This window comes from Panthera onca, chromosome C2, assembly GCF_046562875.1.
Source record: "Panthera onca isolate mPanOnc1 chromosome C2, mPanOnc1 haplotype 2, whole genome shotgun sequence".
Taxonomy (NCBI): Eukaryota; Metazoa; Chordata; class Mammalia; order Carnivora; family Felidae; genus Panthera; species Panthera onca.
The window spans coordinates 94,238,066-94,259,893 of NC_138347.1; the positions used below are offsets into that span (position 1 = coordinate 94,238,066).

Consider the following 21,828-nt stretch of genomic DNA (forward strand, 5'->3'; position numbering starts at 1 on the left):
AAACGTCACTACCATTTCCTAGCCCACTGCTCTAGATTTTTCCCATTCACTACATTGAGTTTCTTATATATTACTTTCTACCAAGTATAATTTTCTTCTCTGGTTTCTCTCATCCTAGGGTTAAGTTGCTATTACAGAAAACAATTTAGGAAAATCTCTCTCTTGGGAAACATCCAGAATATCATAATTGTTTCAAAAATAAATCTTAGGCTTCTGGGCAATAGACAAGTTCAGCACATGGAAGGCCTTCAACTAACACTTGGCTTTAGAACCCAGCTCACTACATTGGAAACACAACTGGACGTTATTCCAAGTCGGAGATACAAATAAGATATTTCATGTAAACTACTGAGAAGCAGTGTAATGAAGCTGAAAAAAGTTCTGGGATCAGTCTAGGTGATATTCTTAACCTCGAACATGCCTTCTAATCTTCAATTCACTTACCATTTCTAGGGCACCTGGTATGCACCAGCTTCTGCTGTAGATACTGGTAACACATACAGAAAAACAAAATAATATCTACCTTCCAGGGCTAGTTTTTTTAATATGGCATATATATATATATATATATATATATATATATGTCTGTATGGAAATGCCTGGGTATGTGGTAGGTGCTTCACAATTGCTGGTCACTACTATTATATTTCACATCTGACTTGTGGTCACAGAGTGTAAGTTTAGCACACAAATGACAAGTGTCCTAAGCCAGTTTCTATATAAAACTGCCAAGAGCTGGTTATTGTTTTACCCTAAAGAATATGAGGATAGGGGGAGCCTGCGTGGCTCAGTCAGTTAAGTGTCCAACTCTTGATTTCAGCTCATCTCATGGTTCGTGGGATCAAGCCCCGCATCAGGCTCTGCACTGACAGCACAGAGCCTGCTTGGGATTCTCTCTCTCCCTCTCTCTGCCTCTCTCTTTCTCAAAATAAATAAATAAATATTTTTTTTTAATAATAATAAAATAAAGACTCCCAGATCCCACCCCAGACACAATGAATAAAAGCTCCCTTGCACCATCCACCCCACTCATGCTATAATACTTTAAAGATTCTTCACTTCTCCAGTATACTTTAACTCCACCTAAAATAGCTGAGGCCATTCTCCTCAAGTTTCTACGACATGCTCTTTGACCCTTTCTCCATGGCTTAGTTTTACACCAAACACTTTGGCCACTAGTCTAGCAGAATCAACTACCTCAGCTGGGCCCCCAATATCTTAGCAAGGCACATTTTGGTTTTTTTCTATCCTTTCATGTCACCCTTCTAGAATGTCCCTGTAAATTGATCATTTTAAACTACCACAAATCCCTGAAAAGTTACCTTTTTCATAAAATAACTTTTAAGTTTTTATTTTGAGAGAGACAGACAGCACAAGCAGGGCAGGGGCAAAGTGAGAGGGAGAATCCCAAGCAGGCCAGGGCAGAGCCCCACACAGGGCTCGAACCTGTGAACAGTGGGATCACAACCTGAGCCAAATTAAGAGTCAGTCGCCCAACCGACTGAGCCACCAGGCGTCCCATAAAATAAATTTCTTAATTTATAATTCCCAAACTGAGTCCCAATAGATAGGCAAAATATATACAATCAAGGACCACATTTTTAGGGAATAGAAATAGAAGCTGTTTGTTAAAAATTTTCAAAATCCATTAGTAATCTAATATAGGTATGAAAAAGCTCATGTATTCTCTGGAAAACCCTTATTTACATATTTTTTCTTTTTTTTCCTCTTTTTTTTTTTTTTTTTAACCATAAACTCTACATCCAACACGGGGTTCAAATTCATGATCCCCAGATTGAGTTACATGCTCTATGGACTGAGCCAGCCAGGCACCCCTTTCATTTCTTTAAAATAGTAATAAATGAAAAGCCAGGCTTGCACTGAAGGTGACTCATGCCTTTGTTTTGTTTAAATATTATATCTCTACTATGAGAAAAAAATCAGGAACACTGTTGGAAACACAACAATGTCCACAATATGGCCCATGCTTCAAAGAGGTCCACGTCGGTAGAACAAATACTGACTGAGCACCTGAGATAATGCACCAAGTTTAAATGGCACATTCAACCTGGGAATTCATCCACTCAACCATCCAAGGAACATTTACTATGCACTCACCATGAACAACCCTCAGTTAAATCAGTAATCATCCTCACATTCAAGTAAGGGTGACAAGGAGACAACCAGACAGCACGGAAAAGGACAAGTGTTCTAAAAAGTACAGGTAAAGGGAGAGAAGAATTTAAAGAAAATACAAAGTACCTAAAATGATGGTTCTGGAATGGAATGAGGCTATGCAAAATGGAATGGGACGTTCTTTTCTTTTGAGTAGGCCGAAATCAATGAGGAACACTCTGCAAACACGTTATAATTCTTCATATCTCCACTAGATGTAAAGACGCCATGACTCTCAGTACCTTTTGGTATCAGGTGGTAATGATAGTTACCTCTAGAGTAATTAGTGGGCCACGAAAATGGCCTGCTATGGTATGAATGCTATTTAAATACACAGCAGAGAAAATACAGTATACCCGTAGAGAGGGCACAGCACAACACACTACCACCATACCTTTGCAACTCTACACTGTTTTTTCCAGGAGTTCAGGAATTAACGAACTATCAGGGACAATAAATACTTTTGTCTAATTACATATGCATGTAATTAAAGTAATGTAATCTTCCCTAGAGCTTACTTGGATAGGAACTTAAACCTTCCCATCTGAATTTTTGTATCTTCAGTATTCCTAGCATGCACTTCACATCTGATGTTTAAGCTTTGTACTTTATCACTTAATGAAAATCCCACCACCTTTTTAGAAGTGACCTACCCAAACCCAACACCAATATCTCAGAAGGAAAACAAAACGAAAAACAAACCACCAACGCTCAGGGTGCAGGAACGACTACAAAATTTTTAGCTGCTAGAGACAAGTTCACATGCATAAAACAGAATACTACATGCTTTTCTTTCACTCTATCCCTTCCAACAGGGTTTAGTCTAAGGAACTGAAGAATGTTAGCACCTAAACACTTCCAACATGAGTACTGAGATGACTTAGGCCGTTTCTCTAAGTGGAAATCAAACTTCTTCCTAAAGTACTGAAGATGACCAAATGGAATAAAAAATATGACAGGTCTAATTGTACATCCCTGGTTTTTAGATGACTCACAGTGAAATTCGGGATAGACTACCTTTATGTGCCTCTCCATAGTCTGCGGATGTTAATAAACTACCTGATTCATCTTAATATTAAAATGTCTTTTTGTTTTCCCCTCCAGAGATCTACTACTTTTTAAATAGCTTCTTAAATTCAAGTCAGTTCATCAAATAAGGGCTCTCCAAACTCTAAAAATGGCCTAGGGGAATCTCCCTTTAGAATGCAATAGGAGGAAGAAAAGGAAAAAAAACAAAACAAAAACACTGCATACCAGCATGGAGGTAGACCAAGGGGGAGCAAAGCGAGACAAACTGAGATGGTATGGAATAAATCTCCTTCAATATTTTTTTTTTATTGTAGTAAAATACACAAAACAAAACATCGAACATTTTGAGCACTTTTCAGCATACAATTCAGCGGCGCTTAGCACATTCACAGTGTTGTACAACCATGACCATGATTCGCTTCTAAAACTTTTTCATCATTTCAAACAGAAACTCTATACCCATTAAACAATAACTCCTAGTCCCCCTCCCGATAGTCCTAGTAATCTCTGTTCTACTCTGTGACTATGAATTTACCTATTCTAGGTACTTGGAAATACACAGTATTTGTCCTTTTGTGTCTGGCTTATTTCACTTAGCATGATGTTTTCAAGTTTCATCCATGCTATACAATGTATAGGAATTCCAATATTTTGTTATGGTTGAATAATATTCCATTGTATGTATCTACCACACTTTGTTTATCCATTCATCTGTGCATGGACACTGGGTTGTTTCCACCTTTCAGACATTGTAAACACTGCTACCATAAACACTGGTGTGCAAGTATCTGTTTGAGTCACTGCCTTCAATTATTTGGGGTACATACCTAAGAAAAGAACTGCTAGGTAATTCTGTACTTAATTTTTTAAGAAACCACAAAACTCTACCTTTTACGTTCTCAACAGCAATACACTAGGGTTCTGATTCAATGTATGTTTAAGTATTTTCTGATTCACTAATTCAGAATGTTTATTTCTATAACTCTAAATCGGAATGATTTTTCCTGAGACAAGAAAAACCACAAAAGAAATATCCAAAGACTTAGTATTTTCCTCCTAAACAATTTAAACAATGGAAGATACAGAATGTATCATAACAAAAATTTTGTTAATATGAAAGGAAGCATAATATCCTAAAAATATCTTCAGCATCCCACACATACAATTTGCAACGTAAAAACAGGTCAATCTGACCCCTAAAAAGTCACATACTAAAAAATTTCATTGTCTGAATAAATGGATGTAAATATACTGAGATATTTTTAAAGAAATTTACTCTTCTTACCGGTCAGTTCATTCAGCACCTGCAATGAAACTGTCCAGGAAGGTCTTGCTTTAGTAAAAGCAAAGGAGAAGGGTGTGTGATGAGTTCATTTAAATACTACTTGCATGACTTTCCCCAGGTCGGCCCCAACAGCAGAGGCAGGAGAGATCCGCAACTAAAAGCAATAATGATGTTCTTAAACCTTTAACACCTGCTCTCACCAATCTGCCATCAAGTGCTTACAGGTGGTAAAGAAATTAACAAGTAGCAAAGCAAATGTCAACAGAAAAACTCCAAAACCCAATGAAGAGGCATAGTTGGAGTCTATTGGTGGGGGCAGGGTGAGATAGATATTTACTTGTTGCTGTGATTTACTCTGCATCCAGAAATACATTTCTAACTTTTGCTGGTAAACTGTTCCTAGAAGGGGATGGCATTGAGTAAATCAACAATGTTAAAGGGCTCCTGCATCTCTGTCAAAGTCCAGCAGGAGTACTAGCTTCAACCCTTAATGCAGTTTTGCACTGCTTTTAAGTAAACTGATTTTTCCAAAGTGCTTAAAAGTAGTTTGTTCTCCTAATTTGGTAAATATTCCCTCTGAAGATCTACTTAAACTTCTGTTACAGTAAAACCTTTTCATATAGAATAGGAAACCAAACTTTATCTTAGACCCGCCTGGATACTTGCAAATTCCTAATTAGTTACATCAAGAACAATGGAGTTATTTTTAATAGAGATCCCTTTCACATGTTGTGGAGAATCTGAGTCCCGTAAAAGTAAATTAAATCAAGCTATTTCCTGGGATATTTCCTGAAGATTTTGGAATCTTCAATTACTTCTCAAACATAAGACATTTGCTCATACATAAAGACAATTTTCTAGACAATTATTTCAACAGAAAGCTTTTCACAATTGAAGACTATGAGTTAGTATTAAACCAACTTAGTTTAGGTAAATTTTTCTGATTGGTTGCCTTTATAAAAATCTTCATCTTCCAGAGTCAAAACGGGGATGTATCAGAAGCCTTAAGCTCGGATATAAATTTAGTTTTAAACATAGCCTGTAAGCACTCCAATTTTAACACTTCTCAAATTTCAGAAAGGATTAAAGAACTGAAGTTGCCACCATCCTGCCCTAGGAGTTTGGTGGCAGACACGGTTCTCTACACAACATTCCAAAAATATGAGCAAAATACCCCTTCTCTTGTAAGTAGTAAAAAATGCTTTGCATTTGCCCCAAACAAGTCAGAAGAGAGTAGAATATTACATTAACAAAGAATCTAGTCTAGAACTCAATACATGCCTTCTGAGTCAACAAACAAGTGATGAAAGAAAATTAAATTTTAAAATCAAGCATAACCATATAATAGAAGGAATATTTAAAAACACTGATGCTTACTTACTAGAATCTCAAATAATGCTAACTTCAGCTCAATCTCACTAAAATCTTCTCCCTCCAGTTGTTTAAAACTGACAAGCAGTTGTCATGATATCAAAGAAACAAAACATTAGGAGCCAATCCCTGAACCAACAGGGAGTACTGCCAAGGGCATCTCATCAGCCAAGGGCATTGCAAATTACAGTCCAGGAGTAACGGAATGCTAAACCTGCATAGCTCAACCCGGGACAAAAAAGATTCAAGGACCGATCCACTGTCAAAATGAGAAATACCCCACCTGTGGATGGCTAAACACCATGTCTATCTTACCCGATTTTCATTTGGTGGCTTAAAAACTTCTTGTCTCCCTATCTCCACCCCAAATCCTTCATATTTCTGGTCAACAAGGACCAATCCTTCCCCATAAACCTGAACCAAAAACACCACCACCACCACCACCCCCCCGCCGCTAAGCTTGTGACCAGGGGCTAGCCTCTCCTTAGCTCTACCCTGCAATGTGCCCAAGGACCATCAATCATGAGCCTGTTCTTCACCCCTACACAGACCTGCCTCTGTCTCACCACAAGGATTCAAGTATTTTCTGCCTCGCTGAAACACGTAATACCATACCATACTGTATAGTCTAAGGCAAAAAAGGATATATGTGTATACACGCTTATGAGTAGTTTCCTATTTCCAAAGGCATTCAGAGTCAACTATAGAACGATGCTTCTCCTCAAGCACTTAAATGCATTCCCCACAGCTGCAAGGATGAGAATTAAGGTTTGCTTGAACGTGCCTTACCACAAAAAACTCATTTAATGGATTAACCTCATTAACATGAAGAAAAGGCAATTGTAAGTTCTAAAATGGAAATGCAGGTAAATTGCAAAAATCCCTCTACACTGAAAATATTCTCCTCCCCACCACCCCCCCCCCCCGCCCCCATTCTCAGCGGTAATTACGGAAAGCTCAAATAATAGGCTTACTAAGATACTATACAATGACTAAAGCCCTGTGCCTCTATCATTCGGTATTGGAAGTTCCTCTAAAAGATTGCACTCTTTTCCCTGCCTCTTAAGAAAAACCCTGAACCACGCAAACTGGCATGCCACGTCAGCAATGCTAGCCAGCTATAGGCTACATCTAAGGAAAAACTTCCCCAAAACATGGAGCTGGGATGACTTATGTACAGTACAATTTTTGAGAGGTCACAAATCAACTATTCTACTAGGGTAGGGAGAAAATGAACACAGCAATCTAAAGCTTTAAGCTTTATTTACTCATCAGAAAGGGGAAAATAAATCATTTTTCAAACTGTCCACATGCAATGTGGACGTCCCTAAAAATGTGCAAATTAATAGAATAGGAACAGCTCAGTTTTAAACTTTGATATATAACAAACTATGGAGTTTGCATACTATTTCCCCAAATACTTTTCAATACACTGACTCATCAATCCCTTGGGACAACTATTTGGGGGGGGGGGGGGGGGAATGACACGGATGAGATGTTTTCTCTTCATAATAAAATCGGGACACCTAAACTGAGAGAGGTTCAGAAGTTTATCAAAACACACAGCTAAAAAGTAAAGCAAGTCTTTGGCAGCGTAGATGTTCTGATTTCAAACTGATGCTCTGAAGCAGCCCTCACTAGACTTTTAAGATTTCTAATCTTTGCCCATTATTTGCCAATCTTTCAACATCTTTTATCTTTCAAAGTTTTAGTAAGGCTCCCATTTGTATTAGTGACTTGACATTCAACAAATGGAACCATGCATCATGAGTTAAACGGTGTTTCCTATATTGGTCATACTCACGAGAACACTGTAATCCTATTTATAACGTGGTCTTTATCCTGGTTCCTTGAAAATAACTGGGCTCCCAAGGGTCAGAAATGGGTATGAAAAGGGTGTTTCAGCTCTCTCAACAGTGTCATTAACTAATGACTTACCTGTGACTGAATTTACAAGTTTGAAAGAGCTTGGAGGCCATGCAATTCACAGAACACTAACATGATACAGATCAACTTAGAGCTGATTTAGAAGTATAGGTCTTTCAGGATCATGTAATGCTCTAGCGTCGGGATAATGAACTGCAACCAATCCTGGGAAATACGGTAACTACGAAAGGTACAACAGATTCAGATATATTTATACTGAACCTGGAAGTTACTTCTTTAAAAATCCTAACAAAAAGAGATGACTTTACCATTTGTCTTTCCCTGCAAGTAGTATGCCTCCCACACACAAAAGTATTCGACTACTGGACATTTATGTACAGAATCCAGATGAAGGCTTATTATTTAACATGAGTTGGAATGTTCACGATTTCATACAAAATCAAGAAAGTTGTTGAAATTCCTTCTGTTAAAAGAATTCTAAAGTGCAACAGAAATAAATGAAACTCACTAATCAAAAAACCACTTGACCATTTGCCACCAAGTGTTTCTGGAGGTTTATTTTCATCTTAAATATATTCTTCCCAATTCATAGATGAATCTAGTGTTTTATATCTGAATTTTATTCTTTGACGGTAAAGCAATGATTTTAATTCTTCAGATTACATGTCCACCTACATAAGGAAAAGCGAACGATGGTTTCACTGTATTATTTACCTGACACTTATGCAGTCATATGAAAAGAATCACCCACTGAACTGGCAAACATGGCTATTAAGCGGGTCATTTTTTTTTTTAACTCCCCATCAGTGACTTTTCATATTGCCTATTTACACTCCTGTATTACACTAAAATAACCAAAAAGGTCTGCCTTTTCAGCAATTCCTATAAACAATTATTTCAAGCAAACAAGAAAATGTCATTTAAAGTTTTGTCCATCAGTTTTAATTATGCTATGTAAGCATTTTTTTTTTAATGTGCTTATTTTATCCACTCCAGGTATAAAAGCAATACTGAGCTATCGCTAACTCAGCATTTAAATTCTACTAGAAGGTTGACTCTAAGCATCTTCTGGTGGTAAAAAAGAACACTGAACTAGATCTAAAAAGCAGGATGATCGAGTTAAATGTGAATGTATCTGGGAATCAGAAAAGTTCTACACTGTGATCTCCAATATGGTAACCACTAGCCACAAGTAGCAGTTTAAAATAACTAAAAGTAAATACAATTTTTTTAAGAAGTAAAATGTAAAACACAGTTCCTCGATTGCAGTAGCCACATTTCAAAAGCACAAAAGCTAATGTGCCTGGTGGCTGCCATGCTGGACAACACAGCCATAGAGCTATTTCCATCATTAAAGAAAACCCTGCTGTTGGTAGCAATGTGATCTTACACAAGTCAGTTTCATTTCTGAGAACTTCAACACCCTTGTGTATAAAATGCTCATAACATCGCCTAAATGTAAAGATTGTTATTAGAACTTTAATGAGATAATGTATTTAAAACCACAGTACACAGGCCTTAGTACACATTAGATATTCAAGAAAGAGTAGTTATTAATATGATTCTACACTAGACTTCCACCAAGGATGGCAACCGTCCTGGGCCTTGTCTTCCTAAACTGTAATGTTTGAGAAGTTCTTTTGGTTAACTTCTAAGGACACTATCAAATCCTTCCATAGTAAATTAAGTGTTAAGGAGAGCCATCACTTACTGAATAAATTACTACCTAGACTCCTAGAGCTTCCTAACCAATCCCAAGCATTCTTCCCAAAACCCCCAAAGTCTGTCCTAAAAGGTTACGGGAATATCTTTCTGGAACTGTATATACTGTAATTAGAAACTACAACCCCTATTCCATGATGATATCTTGCACTTTTAACATCTCTTTTAAAAGAACATGATCTTTACAGATACATGTTTCTTTCTTAGTATTTAAACCAAAACACTTTAAAAGCACATACGAGTTTAAACACAACTTTTTAATGATTTTTTTAAACCAGCTATGCCTCATTCTTAGCCATTTGTGGGTGACCCTCTAAACAAAGTGAGAATTACACCTTCATGGGTGAGGTCCCCTTTGCAGGGCCAGAAACATGCCCAAAGACTTTACTCTCATTAACAGCTGTTCCCTGGGAACCAGGGAACTGAATGAACGCTGGGTCCACAAAGCCTGCCTCCAATGAGGGGGAACCAAGCCCCCCCCCCCCAAAAAGCACAAAACCAGGGCCACCGGCTGCCTTGGGTTCTGGACCTCTTTCCCCATCCTGTCCAGGTCCCCAGAGTCACAGTTTTAGCCTGAGAGTGGAAAAGCAACTCAGGCAGTAGAAATCAGAACAGAGCGGTGCATTTTTGCCCAAGGCCTGTAGCCTCAAAAAAAAAAAAAAAAAAAAAAAGTGTTATTCCAGAGCAGATTCCTTTTCTTCCGGGTCTGTCTGCTCCCTCTGACTCTTTGCCCACAACCACAGTGCCTCCCCTTTCCCAATGCCCCACCTCTCTCCACGCTTTAAAAAAAAAAGAAAGAAAAAAAGAAAAAAAGTGGCTTATTCCTCTCCCTTAGTTTTTCCCTAGCAGGGCCTGGAAACTGGCGGAAATTCAAATCAAATTAGCTGCACATTAAAAAAATAAACGGACAAGCAATCAAAGGGTGCCCACCCAACAAAAGACCTCGCCCGTTCCAAAATATGATTAAGCCTGAGTGTAAGAGGGGGAGGGAGACTAGAAACCTACGGGGATGGAGAGATAAACGTGCGGATTGGGGGCCCCAGCGTCGGCTCATAGCGGCCCAATTCCAAATTTTGTTCCAAGGAAATGCTAGGCAGAAGAGAAAATAAAAAGTTGTAACTTTTAAGGAAGTCGCAAAACGGCACTGTCTGGATAATATGCCACTGCTTCCCTTCGTCTGGGATGGCAGGGTGGGAGTTGAGATTCGAAAAGCTCCAACTCCAATCGCGCACTCCTGGAAGCCTCTCCGCCAACGGCGCCTCCAGGCGGCCCAGCCCAGTCTCCCGGGACACTGGGCCCCGTGCTCGGGCTCCCACGGGGCGCCCGGACCCGGACCTCTGGGAAAGTTCGCTGGCACAGCCCGAGGCCCCACTTTCCTCCCAGGGTGACAGGCCCTTCCCACGCTGGCCGGCCCCCGCCCCGCCGCGGGCACCACACGGTCCGCGCGGCCCCTCCCGGCCGCCTCCGGGCGCGGATTCCGCCGCCCGCCCCACCCCCGGCCGGGGCGCCCCTCGGGGTGACCGACTGACCGGAGCTACGCTGGCCCACACACCGGGTCGCCCGCTCCTTCCCGCCGCGCCCCGTTCCCCCGCCCGATCTTCCAGCCGCTAGGCTCGCCGAGTCCGGCCGTGGCCGCCGGTTACCGCCCCCAGCCCGGGGGGAGCCCGGGGGGCAGGACGGGGAGGGAGGACGTGGCGCGCACGGAGGTGGCCAGCGGCGAGGCGGGGAGTGTCCTGGAGAGGCCCGGCCGGGGGCAGGGGGCCGGCTCGGCTCCCGGGGCTGCGGGCCCGGACCCTCCCCGCGAGCATCCCAGGGTCTGAGGTCCCGGCCCGCCCCCGCCCGGCGCGGAGAGGCGGCCCCAACTTCCAGCCCCACTTCGCACGCCCGCCCTCCTCCCTCCACCATATGGAAATCTACAGCCTCAGAAAGTGACACGTCGAAGATTCCTCGGCCTCTCCGCCCGCCCTCCCCCTCCCGGGCAGCGTTCCTGCAGCGGAGATTCCGGGAGGGGGAGCAGATTCCTCGGACAGAATCTGCTGGGAAGGATGGGGAGGACGAGGGGGGGAGGGAGAGCCCGGGAGCCACTGCCCAGATTTTTTTTCATCAAGAAGAATCTACCCGCTTCTTTCCCTCCTCCAAACCCAGGCAAGCTGGGGCGACGGGAGGGGGGGGCAGAGCCCAGCAAGATGCGGCCCCAAAGTGGAGACCAGCCCCCTCCCGGGCCCCGTGTTCCCGGGGTGCCCAGGCGAGCGCGGGGCGCCCTAGCACTCTGGCGCCAAGTTTTCCCCGGGAAGCCCGGCGCGCCCGGAGCGCTCCGGGACAGGATCGCACTCCCGCGGACTCCGCGTCCGGCCGGGGCTTTCCAGCGCGCGGGACCCGGCTGCCGAGGTGCGGGGTCCCGGTGCCTCCAGTCTGCCGATCGTGCACGCCTTACCTTCCCTCGGGCTGAAAAGCGGGGCTCCGGGCGCGCCACACACCGGGTCGCCCACGCCTTCCCAGCCGGTAGTCTCGAGGATCCCCGCTGCCCCTTCGCCGCTCCCGCCGCCGCCGCCGCCGCCGCCGCCGCCGCCGCTCTCCTCCTCCTCCGGCCGCCGCCGCCGCTCAAATAACTACCAGGAGGGTTTGATGGGGGATTCCGCCATGTCAATGATGTCGGGACCACATGGGGATTTGGGGCCCGCCCACTGCCGTAAACTGCAGAGTAAAACCGCCACCACAATCTCAGCTCCGCAGGACTGTGGGAGCCTCCCGTGCGCCCTAGGCCTGCGCAACTGACGAGACACTCTTTGATTCAGCCAGACTAAAGAAGTCGGAGGCTTTGGGGAACTAGCAGCTCCTAAAACTCGAGGGCTGGCGTTCTGCAACAGATCACCAAACAGCAATATAAATGCAGTGTTTGCTGAGTAATAAGCAAAGACTCTATGACGCTTTTTCATTTACACATCTATTAACTTTTTTTAAATCCCCACAACCTTGTGAGCTATTTTGTCACTCCCTTGTCTATTTCCCACAGCACTTGTTCACACAACCAACATAGCATGAACAGATTTTATTATACCAAAGTTAAAATGTCTGTTTCCCCCTTTCAGTACTCATATGCGCTCACAAGGGCACTGATCCGTATTCATATCTGTATTTCTGTCCTGTCAAACATAGCTCAGTGCATAATGGGACCCCTTAGATAACTGTTGAGTTTATATTAAGTAAATGTAACGTATTCCTCTTGTAGAGGCTCAAAGTGATTAACGGATTGCATCCCATCCCACCCCTCAAATTATCCAGGAGGGAAGAGGCAGTTTTCCCTGCCCTCTCTCCTCAGCTTCCCAGGTATTCTAAATAATGGCATTCAGCATCAACTATCAGATAAAGTTATTGTACATAGTACTGTATTAAAGCCAGAAAAACATAAAAGAATACTGCAATGAAAAATGTTTTAAAAAGCTGTTATAGCACTCAGAGCTTAGCTCAGACATGTAGAGATGGGATATTATCACAATTGCCTATGAAGAAGGAGGAGGAGAGGGGAGCAGAAGGAGAAGAAAAGAAAGATGTGTCCAGATTTCATGTTAATGAGTTTTCTTGAACCTGGCAAAGAACTGAAATTTCAGGGCAAGCAACTAACCCCAGTCTTCTCAATTTCTCTTGCCTGCTTTTACTTCCTTTTGCCAAGTCTTTCCTTCCACATGTGAATTCAACCTTCTGCCCTCTGAAGTTTGCCAATTTATCTACTCATTTCAATTCTTCCACATACTTTACGATTAATTTATTCAACAAACATGTATCAGGGGTCTTTATTCAAGGCACAATGCTAGGTTGATGCCGGGGATACAAAAATGATTAAGACCTGGGGTGCTTGGGTGGCTCAGTCAGTTAAGCATCTGACTCTTGGTTTTGGCTCAGTGTTTGTGGGTTCAAACCCCACATCGGGCTCTCTGCGGACAGCACGGAGCCTGCCTGAAAATCTCTCTCTCCCTCTTTCTCTGCCCCTCCCCTACTCTCTCTCTCAAAAATAAATACATAAACTTAAAAAAAAGTTTCTTTAAATGAACAAGACCCAATCAAGTAGAGGACATAAGCACTAGATTCAGAGCGATGTGAGAAGAACTAAAAAGAATTACAGAGTTTATGGGGACAAGAGCTATCAGACTGTGGGGAGGCGGGCAGTGATTTTAGCAGGAGCTCAAAGACAGACGTCTGCATGATCTTAGGACAGTGATGAGGAAGAGGTATGCTCCAAACAAGTGACAGCACGTGCACAAGGACAGAGGTGTGCTTCCAAGTCATGAGAGTTCAGCGGCACTGCAAGACCTGGCTCTGGGGGAAGCTGGAAAAGCTGAGACCAGAGCTGGAGGGGCGGCGGGGGGCACTGCGTTTTTTCTTTTCTTTTCTTTTCTTTTCTTTTCTTTCTTTCTTTCTTTCTTTCTTTCTTTCTTTCTTTCTTTCTTTTCTTTTTCTTTTTTTTCCTTCCCAGGCAGGACTATCACCTAGGTTAGAACCATGTTTTTAGAAAGATGGCTTCAAGAGCCCCTTTGGAGACATTTGGCTGAAAGAAGCCAATAAGGACGGAGGGCCACGCTTGCCTAGATTCACTATTATCTCACACATCCCCAAAATCGAATCGTAAATTCCAAAAAGAAAGGAGCTATTTCTCAGTATTCTGGTTTTTGGTTTTGGTTTGTGTGTGTGTATCCTTTTTTGGTCCTAAGTTCAGCAAGTGCTTGAATCCTATTTCTCCTCGCACACTCCTGTTTCTCTCCTGATTTCAATTATTTCTGCCTGTTTCTTCCACTAGACTAACTTCGTTCTAATTAAGAAGAATCGATATATAGAATACAGTTGTAACTGTATGTTCATATACATGATCTCAGTGCTTCATTCATCTTCTTATCCCAGCACCTCATACCAGTTTCGGCACAGAAAGAAACCACAAGAAATGTTTGCAGAATGAGAGGAAGTATGGGGTAGGCAAAGGGCATGGAAATTATAATCACACAAAAGCCAATGATGATGGGCAAGTTCTTAAAGTTCTCTGAGTCCTCTGTTAAACATTTAAATAAATATTTATTTGTTAAATGGTGATTTGCCTTCTGTTAAAGTTGTAAGAATTAAAAGCCTCGAGCAGCCAATACTCAATAAATAAATATTGGTTTCTCTTTGAATGAATGAATGAATGAATGAATGAATAGAACAGGAATTGGAAACTTCAAGGAAAAAGATGGACCTTCAAAAGGGCTCTCAGGGGCACCTGGGTGGTTCAGTCAGTTGAGCATCTGACCCTTGATTTCACCTCAGGTCATGCTGATGGTGAGGAACCTGCTTGGGATTCTCTCTCTCTCCCTCTCTCTCTCAAAACAAATAAATAAACATTTTTTAAAATGTCAGAAGGGCTCTCAACTGTACGTTGAAGGGTTCAAATTGAATACAGTGAGGTTATAGAGTCATGGAGTGATTGAAGTAGGTTTCAAAGCTGACTATTCTGGCAGCAGGATGCAGAAGGCCCTTGCCAGAAAGGCATGCCCTGAACCTACCCTGGATGGGAGATGATACAGACTTAGGCCAGAGAGATGGTCTGCAGATGGGAAGGAGGGCCTGACTACAAGGCAACGAGTCTTCCCATATGGTGTTGACAACCCAAGTCACCTGCCTCTCTAGGTCCTAAATTATGGAACTGTAATCATAACTTTGCTCCAAAAGCATTTTAGAATTTGCTCAATTACAAAAATTAACATCCAAATGAAGATGCCTGGAAGATAAGGTCTGTATGAAAATATACAGACTTGTAAGCCTTTCTGTGTGTGTGTGCGTGTGTGTGTGTGTGTGTGTGTGGGCTTCACACTCAGCACAGAGTCCATTGTGGGACTTGAACTCAAGCCCTTAGATCAAGTGTCTGACACTTAACTGACTGAGCCACCCAGGCACCCCAAGCCTTTATATTGTCCATGCAATATAGGCTGCGTGGCACTAAAAAAAAAACCAAAAAAACCAAAAACAAACAAACAAACAAAAAAAAAAAACCAAAGTGATACTTCCTGATTTCAAATACGTTATAACAAAAGAAATGCAACTTTAACATGTAAGAAAGCATGAGTTTTAAAACTAGCATTGAAAAAAAATCTTAAACCATGAAACCTCTGAACACCTTCTCTAAGTCTAGACTGTTGAAATTTAAACTTCTTTCTCAGAGATCACTACAGCCAGGAATACACAGTATCTAGAAGACCTAGGTAGGTTCCTGTCTCAATACCCTTCCTTTGCTAGATTCTCCCAGGCAGGCGCAGTCTTGCCCTCTAATCTTGAAACCCAATCTTGACCTTAGATAGAAGGCATTAACTCTTTGCCTTCACTTCTTGTTCTGATGTCCTGAGCCAGATCTGATACCAGTTTCAATATGAACATTGAGAAAAAGCCAATTAATCCTGTTTGGATTACTCTGAATTTACTGGAGTACTAACTAGAGTAAACGACAGCCAGCTCAGTCAATAACACAATCTAAGAGCAATACTTCAGGGGTGCCTGGGTGGCTCAGTCGGTTAAGCGTCCGACTTCAGCTCAGGTCAGGATCTCGCGGTCCGTGAGTTCGAGCCCCGCGTCGGGCTCTGGCCTGAAGGCTCAGAGCCTGGAGCCTGCTTCGGATTCTGTGTGTGTCTCTCTCTCTGCCCCTCCCCCATTCATGCTCTGTCTCTCTGTGTCTCAAAAATAAATAAATGTTAAAAAAAAAAATTAAGAGCAATACTTCAGCCTCAGTCAAACCCACTTTTCTAGAACAATGTTATAGCTTCACCATATATATATAATATTTTATATAAATATATATTTTATATATATATTTTGTAAAGTCACTTCAAACAAGAATATCCATTCCATAGTCATCAGAAACTATTCAGGTAGAAGCTGAATGAGTGCCAGGGCTCATAAAACCACAGGGTTGACAGGGAGCTAAAGGTTTTTGAGGTGCTCTTCCTCCCCGATCAGAATCTGTTTCCATGTCTGTGACAGCTAAGCACCCAGCTCAGCCCGAATGCCACCAGGAAGAGGGAAACGTTTCTTGCGGAGAATGCCTTTTATCAGCAACGCCAAATCTATACCAAGTCTTCTGACACCTGTCTCCTTGCCACTTTCCCCCAACGGTCCTGTTTCTGCCCTCTGGAGGCAGACAGAATAACAACAGTTGCCTTCCACATGACTTCCCTTCCAATGAATTGACCATCCCTGTCACATGCTCCCTAAAGTTTCCCTTTTCCTGGATAATCATCTCAGACATGCTGAATTCTTATCTCATCACATGGCTTCCAGATCTCTCTCCTTCCCTTTCTCCTGCCACCACTGTTGGCCTACTTGTTCAACCTCTCCAAAAGATGAGTATCCAGATTCTGTTTACATTTCCCCCATCGTCAGAACACAACCACAGAGTGGTTTCCTGCTTCCATTTGGACAAAACGCTGTGTCATTACAGGTTAATATTGTGCTGATTTCCGTAGCTGCCTCCTCATCCCATTGAATCATTTTTTCCTTCCATGAAACTTGTCAAGTTGGCATACATTAGGAATGCAATTGATTTCATCTTACTTGACTTTGATTAATGTTAATTGCTTGACTAATTTTATTACATTTTATTTGTAAGTTTTATACTCACATTCCAGCCTACCTGGGCCTTTCTAGACATTGAGTCTTTCACCAAAAAACCTTTACCGGCTTTGTGACGTTAATAATTATGACAACCATGCTTTCCATGTTGCCATCCAAGTCACTAACAGAAACATGAAACGAGACAAGGCCAAGGATGACCACTAGTAATTTTTCTCCAGTTGGAAGCAAATTCGAGGCAAAGTTATTTAAAAAGCTATGAATCTGTCCATCACCCTGGCTTACCTGAACCACACCACCAGAGAGGAACGGGTTGGTCTGACTCTTCCTCATTCATAGTCATTGTTAGCCCTCTTGCCCACTCTCATAACTGATTTACTCCTATGGTCACCTTCTCTTCATAAGAGGTCAAGAGCACAGCTGTGCTATATACTGTCTTCCTCAAACAAATTCAAAATTTCCCCTGGAGAGAAATACATGTAGGTAGAGATAAAGATAGAAGTGGAGATAGAGAGCTATAGACTGGAGATAGAGAGAATGTGGCTTTCACAGAGAAAGGAAGCAAAAAACACAAACAAATAGTTTTAGCTCAGCAACGTGCCTGAGATACACACCAATTTGATCAAGGAAAAATTCTGAAATTGGCCAGGAAGCAAGGAGTTGAAAATGGAGTAACCTTTCTGCAGAGCCAATGGTGCCCATTCTGTTTGTGAAGGGTAGGATGTTATATTTGAAATCATCATTTCTAGTCTTTTATGTAGTTACCACAATATTTCTTTTAGTTCTTGGAAGCATACCCCTTGGTACGTTACATGTAATCCTGTGTCTCAGATCTTACTAGCAAGGGGGTTACATTTTGATCACATTAACATTAATAAACACCCTTTCTCTGACTCTGGCAGCCACCATTATTGTAGGATTGCTCACTCCCTTTGTACTCTTTCCAGTTCTTTCTAGAAGTTTCCTGTGAATTTATGCGCAAGTTCTTCAGGTTGCTTCAGTAACTTGTTCACTCAACCAGGACAGCTAATATTGTACCTACCTCTGTGCTGAGCCCCCTGCTGTTGATAGAATTGTGGAAAGGGAACCCCGATTACCCCATGAGATCAGCACCACAGACTCACTTCCTCTCCCTTGACAAATTCAGTTAATCCTGGTCATCAGATAGAGGGTCCTTGGCTCCCAATATTTGATGATCTATAAATCATACTCCGTTTCCGTGAATTTGGCTTTTTTTAGATTCCACGTATAAGTGATAACGCACAATATTGGCCTTTCTCTGTCTGACTTATTTCACTTAGCATAATGCCCTCAAGTTCCATCCATGTTGTTGTAAATGGCAAGCTTTCTTTCTCTAAAAAAATTGTTTTTAAATGTTTATTTATTTTTGAGAGAGAGATGGAGAGCACACATGTAAGCGGGGCAGGGGCAGAGAGAGAGAGGGAGACTAAGGATCTGAATTGAAGTGTGCTGACAGCAGAGACACTGATGCGGGGCTGGAATTCACAAACCTTGAGATCATGACCTGAGCTGAAGTCGAATGCTTAACCAACTGAGCCACCCAGGCACCCCCTCTTTCTCTCTCTCTCTCTTTAATGTTTATTTATTTATTTTGAGAGAGAGAGAGAGAGAGAGAGAGAGAGAGCGAGCTAGGGAGGGGGAGAGAGAGAGGGAGACACAGAATCCCAAGCAGACTCCACACTGTCAGTGCAGAGCCCAATCAATGCAGGTCTCGATCCCACAAACTGCAACATCATGACCTGAGCCAAAATAGAGAGTCAGATGCTTAACCGATTGAGCCACCCATGCACTCTGAGATTTCCTTCTTTCTAATGGTTGAATAATATTCCATTATCTTGATGAAGAAATAGGCTTTTTTATTTGACAGTGAGAACAAAGTAATTTATCGAGGTTCCTTTTTCCCTTGGTTGCTAAGAAAGTCAAGGTAAGTTTTGTTCTCAACTACAGCAGTTATCCTTAGCCTAAAATTTCTGGTGAGACCATTATACCTCCCTCTTTATTACATGATTCATATTCACTTAATCTTTATTTTAATGAACCTATCTTATCTCTGTTTTATTTTATGCTGCTCTATCTTTATGGGAGGTAAGTATATTATTTAGAACTCTTTGGTTTCAAGTGACAGGAAACTAACTCAAACTGTATTGGAGGTAAAAAAAAAATATTACGTTTAGAATGAAAGAGCTTATTCTAAACCCATTTTGAAATTCCTGAACCAAGCACTAGCATTAACAGCACATATACCAAAATTGGAACGATATGGAGATTAGCATGGCCCCTGCACAAGGATGAGAGAAAAATCCATGAAGCATTCCATGAAATAAAATAAAATAAATTTTTAAAATAAAATTCCTGAACCAAAATAACACTAATACAAATGAAACTAACTGTAATTTTTTTTTAAGTCCACTTATTTATTTTGAGAAAGAAAGAGAACACAAGCAGGGAAAAGGCGGGGGGGGGGGGGGGGAGAGAATCTTAAGCAGGCTCCACGCTGTCAGTGCAGAGCCTGACTCAGAGCTCGATCCCACAAACCTTGAGATCATGACCTGAGCTAAGACGAAGAGTTGGATGCTTAGCTGACTGACTCACTCAGGCGCCCCTGTAATCTTTTTTTTTTTTCAAGTTTATTTATTTATTTTGAAAGAGAGAAAGTGAGCATGCGTGGGATTGAGCAGGGGAAGGGCAGAGAGAGAGAGAGAGAGAGAGAGACAGAGAGAGAGAGAGAGAGAGAGAGAGAATCATAAGCAGGCTCATTGTCTGTGCTGAGCCCAACAAGGGGCTGGATCTTACAACTGTGAGATCATGACCTGAGATCATGACCTGAGACAAAATTAAGAGTCAGATGCTTAACTGAGCCATCCAGGCACCCCTGTAATCATTTTTTTTTTAATTCCATAGTTTATATGTGATAGAGCAACAAATACATTGTTTATGCTTATTAGGATAATCAACATTCTTTCACTTACTTTTCATTGATTAACTAGTAACATTGTCTGTCCAGCTTTATGATAATTATTCCAAAGAAGATGGAATAAGTTTAAACATCCCTCCCTGGGGCACCCAGGTGTCTCAATTTGTTAAGCATCTGACTCTGTTTCAGCTCAGGTCATGATCTGAAGTTTTGTGGATTGAGCCCCACATCAGGTTCCACACTCACAGCACAGAGCTTGCTTGGGATTCTCTCTTTTCCTCTCTCTCTGCCCCTCCCCTGCTTGTGCTCTCTCTCTCTCTCTCTCTCTCAAAATAAATAAACATTTTTTTAAAAATCTCAGGCAGAAATTTGTTTTTATTTATCCTACATAGGACTTAGTGCACTTATCCAATCTGATGATCTGAGTCCTTCATCAATTTTGGAAAATTCTCAGTCATTATCACTTCAAATATTGTCTCTCCTCCATTATCTCTATTTTCTCTGGAACTTTTATTAGATAAATGTAGGATCTTAATCTCTCATATATTTCTTTCTTTGTCTTTTTTTGTTGTTTCCTATTAATATCCTTATCTATCTTCTAGTTCACCAATTCTCCCTTCATTCATGCCTACTTTTCTCTTTAACTTGCTTACTGAGTTTTCAATTTTATGATTATATTTTTCACCTCTTAAAGTTTTATTTGGTTAATTTTCAAATCTTCCTATTCCTTTCTTGGAGTATCTTATTTTTCTAAGGTTTTATTGAGATAGTATAATTTTTTAAGCAGCTTTATTGAGATATAAATCACATATTATAGAATTCACCCATTTAAAGTGTCCAATTCAGGGGCACCTGGGTGGCTCAGTCAGTTGAGCGTCTGAGTTTGGCTCAGGTCGTGATCTCACGGTCCATGAGTTTGAGCCCCATGTCGTGCTCTGTGCTGACAGCTCAGAGACTGAAGCCTGCTTTGGATTCTGTGTCTCTCCCTCTCTCTGACCCTCTCCTGCTCATGCTCTACCTCTTTCTCTATCATATAAATAGACATTTAAATTTTAAAAATAAAAGAATATAAAATAAAGTGTCCAGTTTAACGGCTTTTATTTTTTTTAATTTATTTTTTTTTAATTTTTTTTAAATTTTTTTAATGTTTATTTATTTTTGAGACAGACAGAGACAGAGCATGAGCAGGGGAGGGGCAGAGAGAGAGGGACACACAGAATCTGAAACAGGCTCCAGGCTCTGAGCTGTCAGCACAGAGCCCGACGTGGGGCTCGAACTCACGGACCATGAGATCATGACCCGGGCTGAAGTCGGACGCCTAACTGACTGAGCCACCCAGGCGCCCCCAGTTTAACGGCTTTTAAACTACTTACAGAATTGTGTATCCATCAGCATAATTAATTTTAGAGCATTCTCATTATTCCCAGAGGAAACTTACCCCTTTACCCATTATTCCTCAAATCCTCCCAGCCCTGTGAGCCTGAGACAACCACTAATCTACTTTTTGTCTCTATATTTGCCTATGCTGAACTTTTTATATAAATGGAATCAGACAACATATAGCTATGTCATTAACTTCTTAGCCTACTTTCAAGACCCATTGATGTAATAGCCACATGTATCAGTAAGTCATTTCTTTTCATTACCAAGTAATATTCCATTGTTTGGATATACCACATTTAGTATATCACTTCATCCGTTGATGGACATCTGGATTCTTTCCACATTTTTGTCATTAGGAAAATGGTGCCATGAACATTTGTGTACGGGTTTTTGTATGGACATGTGGTTTCCTATCTCTCGAGTGTATAACTAAGAGAGGAATTGCAAGGTCATGTGG

The 21,828-nt window shown here is 41.6% G+C and overlaps 1 protein-coding gene and 1 non-coding gene across 7 annotated transcripts in view; one reads left to right on the forward strand and one right to left on the reverse strand.

Moving 5' to 3' along the window:
- The window catches only part of FNDC3B (fibronectin type III domain containing 3B), a 409,006-nt gene that overhangs the window by 348,360 nt on the left and 38,818 nt on the right, over positions 1-21,828 (reverse strand). For 2 of the 6 annotated variants that reach the window (XM_060640757.3, XM_060640753.3), the window contains exon 1: positions 10,999-11,886. The exons of 2 other annotated variants lie outside the window; for them this stretch is intronic. The gene's annotated coding sequence lies outside the window, so the exon portion shown is untranslated. 2 more of the 6 variants (XM_060640756.3, XM_060640752.3) reach the window with 2 other exon arrangements.
- On the forward strand, positions 19,294-19,397 carry LOC132684440 (U6 spliceosomal RNA). Its single transcript, XR_009612661.1, has one exon. It is a non-coding gene; the product is annotated as a U6 spliceosomal RNA (small nuclear RNA).